The sequence below is a fragment of the Cebus imitator genome, unplaced genomic scaffold (assembly GCF_001604975.1).
Source record: "Cebus imitator isolate Cc_AM_T3 unplaced genomic scaffold, Cebus_imitator-1.0 Scaffold718, whole genome shotgun sequence".
NCBI classification, from domain to species: Eukaryota; Metazoa; Chordata; class Mammalia; order Primates; family Cebidae; genus Cebus; species Cebus imitator.
Genome location: NW_016108033.1, coordinates 45,511 through 57,180, shown reverse-complemented (window position 1 = coordinate 57,180; position 11,670 = coordinate 45,511). Strand labels below are relative to the sequence as shown.

Here is an 11,670-nt window from a genome sequence, read left to right as displayed (position 1 = left end):
CTGTCTCCCTCCCTTCTATTTTCCTTAACGATTTCAGTGCATTCTTGTCTCTGATTTTTTTAATTACATGCATTAAAGAAGACTGATTTTGATGTATCTCTGAGTTTTAATACATGTACAGGTTTGCTTAATGACTATTACAATCACAGTGTGGAACTGTTTCATCACCTAAAAAATTTGTGCTGTTTTTCCTTCATACCTAATCCCTGACACACACTGATCTCTGTTCCTGTGGCTTTTCCTTTCCCTATGTACCACGTAAAGGAGATCACAAACAATGTAATACTTTGAGACTTACATATTTCATTAAACAAAAGCCTTTTGAAATTCATTTGTTATACTGAGTTTATCAATATATAGTTTGTTTCTTTTGGTTGCTGGGCATTATTACAGTGTAGTGGTGCACTAGAGTTTGTTTACCCATTCAGCTGATAAAAGACTTTTGTGTCATATTCTGTTTGCTGTGATCATGAAGAATCATTTAGGCCACTGTTATGTGAACAGAATTTTTTATTTCTGTAGGATAAATTTCTACCTGGTCACATAGTAAGTATTTTAACATCATATGTCAAATCTAATTCATTTGTGGCTTTTAGATTCTCCATTGAAAAATATTCTTCTCCATTTTGCCCCCCCCTTGTTTTTTTCATTTTTGGTTCATTTTTTTCTAACTACCCCTACCAGAATTTCTTGCTCCTGAATAGGACCTAGCCTACTTTCCAGGAATTTCAAAGGCTCACATTTGTTTCCATTTTGGCTTTAAATGCTCTCATCCTATGGTCTCTTGCCTAAAAAGGAAAAAAAAAAAAAAAAAACACTGCCTCACTGACATTTCTATAAATTTCTTAAGATTTATAATTTATTTTCAACATCCATATAATAGTTATCACATAAATAGAAGAAATTATTTTGTGTATTTGCCTTTTCTTTTGTATTTTGCTGCTTTCTAAGGGCTTTGGTTTTCATTAATATATTGGATAGAGGCAGGACATGGGATAGAGTAGAAGGAAGAGCATATAACTTTTTTAGAAATGAATTTAATGATTCTTTCAGTTACTCTTATAGGTTATCAAAGGGACACTGAAGAAAAAAAAAAAGTGTTGCTAACTGAATAGGGACAGCCTTCCTTGGAGAAGATGTCATCAACAGTCTTCATTACAGCTGTAATGATAACGTGAAATGTGATATCTTAATAACTATTGCAATTGGCTATTAAAAATGCAGCTTTGCACATTAAAATTACTATGCTACTCTTGCAGAATTTCTTAGGAAATATGCTGTCCCTTGACAGTTTTCTGCAGTTTAGTGGTAACCTCTGACTTTTAGGAGTTCTCACCTGTTCAAAAATACTGTTTAAAAAAAAATCACCTCTAGTCTCACTCCTTATCTATCATCTATCTGTTTACTAAGAAGGTTTTTTATTATAGATTTAGGCAGTTGCTCTAAAGAGACAAAGAAATCAAGAACACAGCAGCATGGTATTCTGTGTTTATTAGGCTGGAATCCTTTTATTCGACGTATAATAGTAAATGAAGTCACAAAATAACACTTTTTTTTTTCTAATGTCTACTCAAATATTGTAGATATTTATTTTTCCCCTATATAGTGAATGCATCCACAAAGCACCAATGTTTCAAGAAAGAGTTAAAAGAGGAGGCAAATTGAATCAGATATCTGGATATAAATTGTAACACTGAGGAAGACAATACTAACAAACAATTGATATTATAGTTTGTCTTACTCTTAGACTTTAAGTATTAAATTATATATTGTGCAAAGCTACCATATTAAAGCCAAATTAACTTTCAGAGCCTTCTAAAATGATGTACAATATTAAGTTATTGCTGAGAAAGCAGAATGAGTCATATATAAAAAACCAAAAGTTGAAGTTTGGAACTACGGATGGATAAAATATTTTTATATATTTTGAATACTAAGAGAAAATTTACATGAAACCCTTTAAGCTGTCCAATTTCACATAGATTTGATGCTGCCAAGCAAAGAATTAATAGCTTTAAATATATATGGAATTTCACAAAATAGAAGTTGGATGCTGTTATGGACTCAATTGTTTTCCTCTTAAAAGTCATATGTTGAAGGCCTAACGCCCTTGTAGCTGTATTTGGAAATAAAATTCTGAAGGAAGTAATTAAGGGCAAATGAGGTCATCAGGATGGGACCCTAATCCATGATGACTGGTGTACTCAACAAGAAGGATAGAGATGTCAGGGATGTGCTAACACAGAGATAAGGCCACGTGAGGATGTGAGGACAAGCAGAGAGGGCCATCTGCAAGCCAAGGAGAGAGGCCTCAGGAAAAGACAAACCTAAAAACAACTTTGTCCTGGACTTTTAGCCTCCAAAACTGTTAAAAGGTAAAATTTCTGTTGTTAAAACCTCCAAGGTCTGTGGTTTTTGTGTGTGTGTTTTTCTGTCTGTTTTTGGCAACCCTTGCCTACTAATACAGAAAGAATATCAGTTCAGTGGATTTCAAACCATGCCATTGGTCTTGGTGTTGGGAACAATTATATTTGGGATCTTGGAGGAATTAAATTTTTTGTGGGCACGTGTAAGTTTCTGTTGTTGGCAAAAGGAAGCAGTGCTGGTGTTCTAAGCAGGCTGTTTCTTTGTTCCTTATTTTCTGATGAACACTGTTTCTTGAGCCTTCTCTTTAATTCAGCGTATTGCTTATTCCTTTCAAATAATTCATTTTCCTACCTAAGATAACACTGTTTGGTTGGAAAAGAGAAACTCTGACTAGTTCAAAGAAACTATCAAAGAAAATCTGTATATTAAAATATAAATATTGTTAACTTGGAAGAAATTACTTTTAGTTACTACTATTATTTATGTTTTATGTGGTTAAACATAGTCACAGTTTACACAGTTTTTTTATCACTTCTTTTAATTTATAGTATGTCATGTTCATTTAACTAGTCACTTACAATGTACAAATTTACCACATAATTATTTATTGATTGCTTGCAATGTTTCAGGCAATGTGTTAAGTACTAGAGTACTATAGTGGATTAGCAGGGATGAAGGCCTCTTGGTTCCTGCAGATCAGTATGAAGTATATACTTAACAATGTCCTTGTAAATGGAACAAAGCCTGCATCTTTTTAAATAGTACTACCTCTGTCCTGATGGGTGTTACTAACATTGTTAATATTATTATACATAGTATTATAGATTTTTATCCCTGTATATACAACTCTGGATATTTTGATTGATATCTAAATGATTTTATGAAACAAACAGATGAGTTAAAGGGTTTGGATATGCTAGAGTTCTTCATAAATTCCTGACAATATTAATAAGAAAGTACTATCTGATAAATAGTATGTGCCTATCTCACTGCATGCTAGCCAGGAATGAAAGTTTGTAAATGAATTATTTGCCAAAAGTTCTCTATTCACTTTTCAATTATTTCTTATATTTTTATTAGTCAGTGAATTGGTCCTCCATATTCAAACATCATTACTGTGTCATTTTCTTTAATTGTCTACTTAAGAATTTTACACATTTTAAATCACAGTTTTCATAGTTTTTATGTGAAATATTTAATAACAACATTTTAAGCCTGTTGTTATATTTCTTGCAAACACAATTCACCTTAATCTGCAATGTTTAAAAAATTAAGTTGTATTTTCAAATTTTTCTAGTGACCTTGCTTAATTCATTTATAACCATTGTGCTCAGCATTATGAAACAGGACATTGCCCTTATTAGTATAATTAAAGTTTTAATGCTCAATCTTTCTTTTTAACTGCTTTATTGAGGTAAAATTAATATGCCAAATGTACCCTCACACATCTGTCCTCTGGGAAGATCCTCCCTTTCCACATCCTTCAGGCCCACTCTCAAATGTAGCTGTCATCCAGCCACTGTTCATTTTGTACTGAACATATTTTCTGCAGTGACCCATCTTTAATCCAAGTCTTTGATTTTCCTACTCATTCAGTTGGATGTAAAAAAGTTGCATCTTCATACAGCCATGACTGTAAGATGAAAGTGGATTACTATTGTAATTGTTGTGAGTGACATGGGGTTGTGAGCTTAACTGGCTGTCTTGTCCTGTTTGGACTAGATTCAGGATATACTGAGTTTGTCCTGATAGACTTTTGTTATGTCTATCACATTTTAAGACTTAATGAATCTTACATAACCCATCACATTATGGTCATCCTCAGATGCATGCTCGTTTGGTCTTTCATGATTAAGTGTTCAAAGACTACCGAAGTCCATAGTACATCAAGATGTGTAAAAGTATATTATACTTTGCTGCTAATGGCATAGCATTTCTCAAGAAACCCCGGGATACACATTGGGGTTCACCCACTTAAGCTTATTGTAAGCTTCACACTGCATCATTTTCTCCTGCTGGCACTTCCAGTACAATAAACTATGCTAGGTCACATGGTCAAAGCAATGGATCCCTGGGTGATTACACCTGCTACACGTTTTTTTCTTGCTTTAAGCCCAATTAAAACTTATAGCTTTCATATCACCAGGCATATGGGACAGAACAATAAACTTAGATATAGAAAATGTTGCATTCAGATTCCAGAAGGGACGATTAGGCCTCGTGTTTCTTTTTGTGTTGAGGAATAAGAATATAGCACTTGTCTTTTACTTTGGAGAGATTACACCAACATACCTCTGACCATGGATGCTTACAAACTTCATTTAAAATGACTGTTCACTTTTTTTTCAATGTGCAAGCATTTAATTTGGAAAAATTCGTGTACACAAGCTATCAGTAAGACTGGAAAGCAACTCTAGCTCTGAAGAAGAAAGGGGGAGAGAAGATAGGCTAGATGTGTCCTAGACTGCTATGCAGTCTAAGAAAGACACAGCAATCGTACTGGGGAGGGTCCCAGTAAAGGTAATCCATGAAAAAGATCCCATGTTTCCTACGCATGGGTTTGCCTTGGTATTCCTGTTGTATTTATTCTTAGGCTGGAAAGTCTGACCTTGGTTCTGAGGAACCGTGTTAAGGAAAACCTAGTTCACAAGAGGCGTGGTTTCAAAGGCAGGAATTTCCCAGCGACTTACCTCTATCCACGTCCCCGTCTGAGAACTTAAAGTTCTTTGTCTGACTTTCGAGTGCTGGCCTAGGTAGAAATTCCAGGTGTGCTTCTTTGTTCAAAAAGCCCGCGAAAAGCTCTGGGAGGAAGGGCCTCTGTTGCCCGATGTAGCAGCCAATCCGGTATCAGAGTCAAAGATCAATCACTCCAGAGGAAGCTTGAAAGAACTCCTCTCATTGGACAAAAACATGAATGAGGTGGGAATAACTCCAACTCCAAGGTTACACTGCTCCTTACCTATACGGATATTCCCTCCGGATTCCTCTCCCACAGCAACATGGGAGCGCTCTCTCTCTCTCTCTCTCTCTCTCTCTCTCTCTCTCTCTCTCTCTCTCTCTCTCTCCTCTCTCTCTCTCTCTCCCCTCTCTCTTTTCTTCTCTCCTCTCCTGCCCTTCTCTTTTTCTCTCTCTCCCCCCCTCTCTCTCTGCTCTCCTTTCCTCTCTCTCACTCTCCCCCTGCCTAATTAATCGCTCTCTGCTAAACTCTTTGGGCCTGTGATATTTATTCCGTTGGTAAGCTCACCGGGTCTCCAGGGCCTCGTCCCCCATGTCTCGGGCAAGAGAGTCCAAGGACCTGGGAACATCAGATCGGGGAAACTGGAAGAGTCTTTGGGACACTCGTGCAGCTCTGCTCCTCTCCGGTTACATCTTTGGCGATCTTGGCGATGGACGGGAAGGGAGCTGAACTCCCGCGCCCCACCCTGGTTAGAGTACCAATGTTTCAATGGGTTTCCGAGTGCAGCAATTGGTGTCCTTAATCAATTACACTTCTATATAATTGGAGACATATGAGGTGCATTGTCACAGACACCACGTATATTTTACAGTATTAGCATGTATGTTTAATAGAAAATTATGTATAACATGATCTATAATGTCAGGCAGAAATAGAATTAAATTCCACTTTTGCCAATTTTAGTGACATTAAAGTAAGATAATTTACAGATCTGAGGCTGTTTACTCAGCTTAATAAATGTATATAATTATACTGTACTTACTACATGAGAAATAAATAAATAATATACATAAAACATCTGGCTCAGAGTAGGTAAGCAAGATTAAAATGCCAGGCAATCTTAGTTTTAAGATTGTCTCTATCTGTAGAATAAAGCTAAATAGTATGATCAATTGTGAAAGTGAATTTGGTTCAAATATTTAATGAAATAGTCCCCTATATGCCGCATGTGTGTGTGTGTGTGTATATATATGTATGTATATATATATATATATATATATGTATTTTAAATAAGGGTTTTGATTTCTACAACTAAGAAAAGAAGTATTAGATGGAGATGTATATTATCTTTCTCTACAAATAAGAAGAATCTATTTATGAGAAAGAATTTTTACTGTGGGATGAAGAGTTAAATGACTGATGGATAAACAAGGGAATAGGTAGTAAAATGGAAAAGCATTTTGAGCCTACTCAGACATCAAATTGGTTCTTAAAAGCGCAAAATTAAGAATAAAAAAGCATTTCTACAAGTAGCAAATATGCAAATTTATCAGTAAAATCTAAATTAGGATAAGCTCATAGATTATGTAGGTATCTGTTCTCTTAAGGTAATTTTATTTTATTGTTTAATATCAATTTTATTTACAGTCAATTACAAATGTGTAACATTTCTCATATTTGCATTACAAATCAGTACATTAAATACCATAGAGAAAAGTATCTCCTATATTCATTTGCAGAACTTATGTCTAGATTCACTGGAGCTTACAGTAAAAGGAAATAAAGGACGCTAACCTCATCTATTACACATAATAATTACAATAAAGAAAAGATTAGGCGAAATAAAAATTGCATTGCCCAAGTACCTGAAGTATAGGAGGAATTTACCAAGAGGACTAATTCTATATAATGAAAAATCCTTTTTTTTTTTGAATAGCAGACTGTTAATGGGAGCAAGTATGAATGCTTTAAAATGAAACATGTCCACATTCTGAGTAGAATATTTAGCAGCCTGCAGTGATTTGGTCAGTATAATTTTCAAATCATTTACCATTTAATATTGACACTTCTACTAAAATAATTCATGCTGCGAAAATGTCTCTGCTTTTTAAAGCTAACATTAATTAAATCATATAAACCGGAATAAAAGTTAATTATATTAATACAATTGTTTATTGAAAATACCCTTAATTTCTCTTGAGTTTAGTAAGCTCTTATTGTATGCAACTAATTGGGTGTTTTGAATGCTGCTGTCCTAGAGATTTTATAAAGAATGAGGGCACTCTGGAGTTAAATGAGGAAGGTGAAAAATGTGCTGCATTTCAATAATGCTTAAAGGAAATTTTACCCTTTTCCCTGTTTGAGAAAACTATGTCATGTGCTTGCTTTAAAATTCATTTCTATCATGAGCAGTAGTATTTGTAATTTATGAGTTATATTTTGAATAGTTTTCTGATACCTTATTTGTTCTTCTTTATTTATTTATTTATTTTTTTTGCGCACGCAAGCTGGTTTATTTGGTCTCCCGCGCACACTCAGGCCTGCATCACCGGCCGCGATTTCTCTGCAGCTTCACTCCGGAGCCCGCGAAGCCGGTACCGCTCCGCTGCAGCACGACGATGCCGCGGTCCGTGAGTTCGTCTCCACTCACACGATCCACCATGTCCTTCCGAATCGGCTTCACGCCTTCAAGGGTGACCACAGCCAGAGGGCCGCAGCACAGCACGGCGGGTGGCGTTGCTCAGGCTGTCGCGGGTCACAGCGCCACCTAGCGCTCGCTGCGTGTGATGAGCCCCACGCGGTCCCCCGAGCTGTCGAGCGGCGCGAAGTGCACGGGCTTCAGGTCCGACATGCGCAGGGACTTCCCCCACGTGGGGCAGGTCACCGTGCGGGACGGCTTCTCCAGCTTGGTGGCCTTGGCTTCGGGTGTCGGCAACGGGATCCAGACGCTGGGTAGCACTTTGTCCTTGTCCTTACTTGGGGGACCCACGCTGGGCCCGGCTTGGGCATCACCTGGGCTGGTGGCCGAGAGGGCCTTGGCTGTGAAAGGGTTGAGGGGCGGCTCACGATGGCCGACTCCTCCTCCAGGAAGCCCCGCACGTGATCCTGAGAGGCCGCCCCTGGAGCTCCTTCTGCTGCTCCCGCTGGGCACCCCACTGCTTCTCACAGGCCTTCATCTGCCGGGCGATCTCCTTCTGCGGATGCGGAATGTCCTCCAGGAGGGCCTCACGCTCATACCGGTAGCCATCTGGGGTGACAACAGGATCGTGGCAGGGCTGCAGGGAGAGGCAACAGCAGTGGAATCCGTCACAGCATCTCGGCTCAGTCCAATGTTCTGGGTCCCACAGCCTGAGGCCGCTGTGCCCTTCCTCTTCTCAGTAGGTGTAGACAGCCCCGCACTGCAGTTCTTCCCATGCCGTGTCGTCCCCACGAACGACTCTCCGTTCCTTGATTGCTTCTTCAACTGTCTGTTATTTTTCTTGGAAGCCAAAATAAATATTATTTCCTTTAGCAAGCTTTTGTAAATGTCTGAATTTTCTTCTGTAAATATTTAACTTTGTGTGAATGAATTTGTTATAATCTTTATTTGATAACAGTTTTTAAATATGTTTGAAAGTACACGTGCTTGATTATATTTCTGGAGGAAAATCCATGAATCATATTTTTAAATCTTACATTAAAAAGACAATAAATTTGAGGAGTGAGTGTTGATATTAATGGATCTTGTTGTTATATTCCCCAGATTCTTGGATATGGTCACTTCTGTGACTTTTTCTGAGACCAGCTACTCTGTGGAGACAGCAGAAATTAAAAAAAAAATGTGTATGTATATATACACACACACACATATACGGTAAAAATTGTATGTATATGTATATAAATACACACACATATGGTAAAAAATGTAGAGAATAATATGAGATCCAAATATACACGATAAAAATAATAAGACTATTACCAATATTTTAAATTGTTTCAGCAAAGACACACGTTCAGTTTTTCACCTTCTTGTTGGGAGTCAGAGGTAGTTACACTTGATGAAGAGAAGTGGGAAAGCCTGAGTTTCCTTGTGGTATGACCTTGCCTGATCAATCTCATGAGAGAAGCAAAACAAGAAATAAATAGAAGAGTTTTGTGCTTCAAGATTCAGTCTCATGAAAACAGTCATAAACATCATGTAGACCAAGTCTGTGTTTCTCTAGCATAGAAACGGTGATCTTTGCCAAACCTGAGCAGTAAGGGTTCCATTGTCATTGGGGCATCAGAGTTATTGGAGATCAGCTAACATCAATCAGAAATTCATCCTTTCTAAACTAACAACAAAAAAGCAGTAGTGAGCATTAAAAAAACATGCTGGTGTTTATTTCATACTTTTCAAACTATGATTTCTTCCAGAAGAGAATAGAGAGTGGAAGGTATTTAGTGACTAATCATTGCAGGCCCACTGAGTGTCAAAGTTCTAGGAGAGATTAAGATTGGCCTCAGAATTTCCCTTCTAAGAATTGACTTACAGTTAGTAATAAAAATACTAATGTAAACAGATAATTTGCTCATAACCAATAATACATTTTGTTTGAATTCCCTAAATTTACTTCCAGGGCAGTTACAATTTAACCATTTAATTTCAGGATACACCCTTTTAGGCTTAAAATTATTCACTTGCTTATGTATCGGTTCTTAAATTGACTGAATAGAGATAATGGAAGTATTTACTTTTCTTGATTTCATTCATATGGTCAGTTTCATTTATAAAAACAAATCTTAGCAAATCAAAAAACATTGCACTGACAAGCTGTGAGCAATGACAGTAATTCCACTAATGCAGTTGCCAAGTACACTAATTATCCTAATGATGATCCAGTTGTCTGATAATCGCATTCCCCAAGGACCATATACAGTCAATCCACACAGCTGCAAAGTCCTCTCCAGGCTCATTTTGCTTTTTCCTGTCTTGGTATAAACCACATAATATTACCTTATTAGCATAAAATAATCATCGTAGCTAAACATGAGCTGAACATACAGACAGCTAAAATGCTAAAGGGTAAATGAAGAGACTTCTACATGAGGTGCCAGATCCTATCAGCCATTTCTCCAATGCCAGATAGAGCCACAGTTTCAACCACAAATCGCCTTTCATCTAAAATAATCATGTGGGTTTTGAAGAAGTGGGAATACTCAAGTGATTTATTTACCTAAATCAATAGGATCTTTGCTTGATAAAAAATAGTTTGAAAATATAGCTGTATAGATTTGTAGGCAAATGCTTTTTTTCTTTCCTCTTGAATGCTCTGGCACCAGCCAAAAATGGTCTTAACAAGTATATTGAATTTTAACATACAATTTGCAATGAAAATTATTTAGCTATCACTGAGGTAAGATGTTAAAATTTATATTTGGAGAAAGGAAATTTAATGGTTATTTATTTAAAATACAGTACTTTTGTAAAAAACCTCTCTCTCTCTGTTTTTTAAATTGTTAGTCTTTGTCAAGAACTGTGAAGAGTTTGAGCTTCTAACTCTGCATGATAGCAAGCTAGTCTGCCATAGTTGCGTGGATTCAGGCAAAAGACTAAAGACTAAAGATTTCCTTTCTTTTGCACGGTAAACAGCATGAGTTCCTTGGTTCTTTCTCTTTGCCTCCTAGGTTCTATGCGGCGAATGTGAAGCTGCTCAGGTAGGTGCTGCTCACATTGTTGATTTTTGTACAACTGAGGAAACATTAACTTAGGAAACTTCATCTTTTAAAGGGGCTCCTAGAAAACCTACTCAATGTTGCCCCAGAGGGAAAGATTATCTTTACTATCTTAGACAGCAATCAAATCTGCTATCTGCCCCACATGGAGAAACTATCCCTAACTTTCAAGGCTGTTTGCACAGCCTTAAAAATGTTGTTCAGAAAAATGTAGCAGAGTAATGTCTCTTAGAAGATGTGTAGAAACACAACACTATTGAAAAAGGATCTCCCGACAGGTTTCTTCATTCTATAACTATTCCAAACTATAACCACATAAATAATTTTCAGAAACCATCATCCTTCAATCATAATTTATTTTGGTGTTATATATAACTTGAGTGAGATAATAAAACATAGCATATGGAAACAGGAGCAGAAGAGGTATATAAATTCAATGTGTTGAAATTCCTTTTGTAGGTTAAAAAGGACCCGTAGGTAGGCAGAGAGAGCATTCAGAAAACAATACAGGCCCCCTTGACAGGGCAGAAGAAGGAAAAGATGACTGACTAGAAAGAGATTCAGATTGTAGTGAAATTCCTAGAAACACCCCACCAACTGGATATGGAGCCCTGGAGCCAAGACCATCACCATCTGAGTTACGAGCTCCTCTCCAGCATCCACATTGAACTCAGTCATTGGCTGGGAGCAATCTCAGGTTTGGCTCATATGTATTTTGGGTACTGAACATGTAGCAAGTATTGTCTGTCTATAAACCAAAAGCAGATCCTCTCTTGAGAGGTCATATCAGTGCACTCATTCAGCTGCCAGAACACGGATAGTGCCATTTTAATCAGGCACTGTTACTTACATGTAGGAATATCCCATGTTTTATAAATATTTCAAAGATGTCCATGCTCCAAAGTCCTAATTAGGGATAAGTGCTTTTATGT

At 37.1% G+C, this 11,670-nt stretch overlaps 1 pseudogene across 1 annotated transcript in view; it reads right to left on the bottom strand.

The window, feature by feature from the left end:
- Positions 1-7,539: 7,539 nt before the first annotated feature.
- LOC108296483 overlaps positions 7,540-11,670 on the bottom strand; it is a 33,596-nt pseudogene continuing 29,465 nt past the window's right edge. The window contains exon 2 of the transcript XR_005198407.1: positions 7,540-8,584. The product of XR_005198407.1 is annotated as a nitric oxide synthase-interacting protein-like (transcript). The remainder of the gene's footprint in view (positions 8,585-11,670) is intronic.